The sequence below is a fragment of the Callospermophilus lateralis genome, chromosome 3 (assembly GCF_048772815.1).
Source record: "Callospermophilus lateralis isolate mCalLat2 chromosome 3, mCalLat2.hap1, whole genome shotgun sequence".
In the NCBI taxonomy this organism is placed as follows: Eukaryota; Metazoa; Chordata; class Mammalia; order Rodentia; family Sciuridae; genus Callospermophilus; species Callospermophilus lateralis.
The window spans coordinates 41,990,646-41,993,668 of record NC_135307.1 but is presented as its reverse complement, the minus strand read 5'-3'; positions in this window follow the sequence as shown (position 1 = coordinate 41,993,668).

The window sequence follows — 3,023 nt, the reverse complement described above, 5'->3', positions numbered from 1 at the left end:
TTAGCCTCCTGCTTGGAGTCAAGAGCTTTGCCCAGCACTGGGTTTCTCTGGTATTGACCTGTCATCAGATTTCAAGTCCAAGGCCTGGTCTTCTTTCTTTTCCCCTTTCCTCCCTCCATCATGGGCTGACTGGAGTTGGGAAGGAATAATGCACACAGCTCTTTCCTTTCTACCTTCTTCAATGTGTGTTTATCTTTTGATAAACTCACCTGATTCCCTTAGCTCTTGTGAAGGTAGTTTGGTGCGTGAGTAACTGTTCAACTTGTATCTGTGGGGAGATGATGGCTAGAAGATCTTACTCAGCTGCCATTTTACTGTGCATTTGACATTCTTCAAAAGTTTTAAACACTGGGAAAGTAGAAAAATATACAAAGAAATTTACACACTAAATATAATTCTTTTTTATTCATAAACTAGCTTCATTAGGAATCCTCATTAGATCATTCAAACCCATGCTGAAAATTCTTAAGTGATTTTCCCAGTTCTAGAGATTAAGAAAAAACTGCTTTTGTTTTAATTTTAATGACAAAATCCTTAATAACCTTTTGAGAGTATATTGGTTCTCAGAGATTTTTTTTGGTTCCAGCTTTCCCTTAACTGCTCATTTTCTTGTGATATAATTTCATGCGTTTTCTTTCTTTGAAATGAGAATTACTGATACTTAGGTAATGAATATTTTTCTATAGAAGTTATTGCCTGTTATTATATTTCAGCCTTTCCTGTGTGTGTTATTTACTGTGATGAGTCCTAATTTTTTTTATTTCAGTTTTTAGGAAGAAATTACAATTTAGAATATAAGGATTACTTTTATTATGGCAAGAAACCTATCAGACTATCACATTGACCTTTATTAATGAAACCTACTTACTCTCTTTTGTTTCAACAAATAACATTGAATGCCTACTATTAGGAAAGTAGTACATGATTGAATATTCTTTTCATCAAGGAGTGTGAATTTAATAGGGCAAGGAAAAAGACATTCTTAAAAGTATCAAAAGGTTTTTAAAATAAAAGAGATAATAGCATTTATTGTGCTACACTACTTACATAGTAATCTCATTTCTCATTTAATTCTTGCAGCCACCTTGCTTTGCTAGCAAAGTAAGGAAAATTAGGATTCTGAGAGTCTAAACTGCTTACCACAGGTTTCAAGGCCTGGTGGAAGGAACAAGGGAAGTTGATGTCATTCCAAAAGCTATATTTCTGTCACTATAGTGAAAGTATGTTCATAATTCAGAAAAATGGGAATCAGGGAAAGTGTCAAAGGAGTGAGAACAGGGAGTAAAATGGAAGAGGAAGGATTTTAGAAAGTATAAACAATATTGAGAAAATTTGTTTCATCCAAATTTGCAAATGACAAGTTTTAGCTGCTTATGTTGTCATCTTTGCTCTTCCATTGATCTAATCCAGAAACTTGAAACAAGATTGGAAGGGAATTCTTAACTCAAAGTGAATTATTAAACTACTGACATTTCTTTTTCTGAATATAAATGCATGATTGAACATCCTCAGAAATGATAATTAACAACAAGTTACATATATTACAATGGAGTATGTTGTGAATTTATTTATTGCTGCTAACTTGGCTCTTGATATATGACCAGAGCTTGTGGTAAACTGATATACCAGAGTCTTTCAGAGGAGGCCTTAGAGCTCTTATAGAAACGTATAAACAACTGAGGGTTTCAGAATATCTCTGTCACTGCTTTAAGGACTTCCAATAGTCAGCATAGAAAACGATGCCCAGAAGAAGGCAAGCAGTTTTCACATAAAATGGAAGGCAGCACGCAGAAAACTAACTAGAACGCATAGTGTTTGTGACCAATCTGTACTCACCTGTAATTTACAGGAATCAATATGTATCAATATGGATTGAAAATAAAACAAGCAGTGTCTGACTACAGTTCCAAGTGATGACACCTTTCTAATATACTCAAGGACATGCAGAGTAAGCAGGCAGTGAGGGGCATGGAAGGTGGGAGACTTTAAAGTCTGTGCAAAAATTAGAAGCCCAAGGAAATGGATTTGAGGGTCTCCAATGTATCCGAATTAATCGATTGAGAACTCATGTATCTTTTTAGTTAACAATTTGAAAAATAGTTAAAATGTATTTTTTAAGAAATTTAAATTTTTGAATAGCTCTTGAAGCACTACAACAGAACTCTAGTATTCTAAGAGACAGGATTTGAAGAGTACTGATTTAAAGCATAATTTTCCTCCTGAAAATTCTCTAAAACTGTTGAGTATAGAGGTAAACACTTCATTTTACTCTAAGCAAACAGGGGTCATTCGTGCCTGTTCAATTGCTCTTTCCAAATCATAGGATTTCCTGCTGCTTTTGTTGACATTAGTAATAGCCCACTGGGAAAGAACTTTGTGGAGAGAAATGTCGAATATTTTCTTCTAAAACCTGGTAGTGGGAAAATATACAAGAGGGGACTATATGTGAGTAAATAAGGTGCTCTTGAATGATTTAAAATATGAAGTTATGTTAATTTTTTTCATTTTTGAACTCTACCACTCCAATACTGTTTGGGCTATAACAGAAAGGATTACAATAAAAATGTATTATGGTAAATTATAGTACTTCTAACCATGTCAATGATAATCAGAAGTTATTGCATTCAATTAGGTGATAATTCAGTCATACACATCCACATTTCTGTGAATTCCATTTTAAGATTTCACTACAATATAAAAAGAATCATTTTAATAGAACAGCTTGAATAGAAAATTAACTAGAAGAATATGTCCATTTTCAGAATTGATGTTCTATTGTACATTCTGGCATACATATTTAACAACATGTCCTTTAATATATTAATCCAAAAAATGTTAGTTTTCTTCTACTTAACTTCTAAAAGAAAAAAGCTAACCACAGAAAATCCATCTATGGAGGAAATGCAATGAAATAGTCATGCTCTACATAATGATGATTTTGGTCAATCATGTACTGTATATGTGATTGTCTCCCATAAGATTTTAATGGAACTGAAAAAGTCCTGTTGCCTAGAATTTTACTT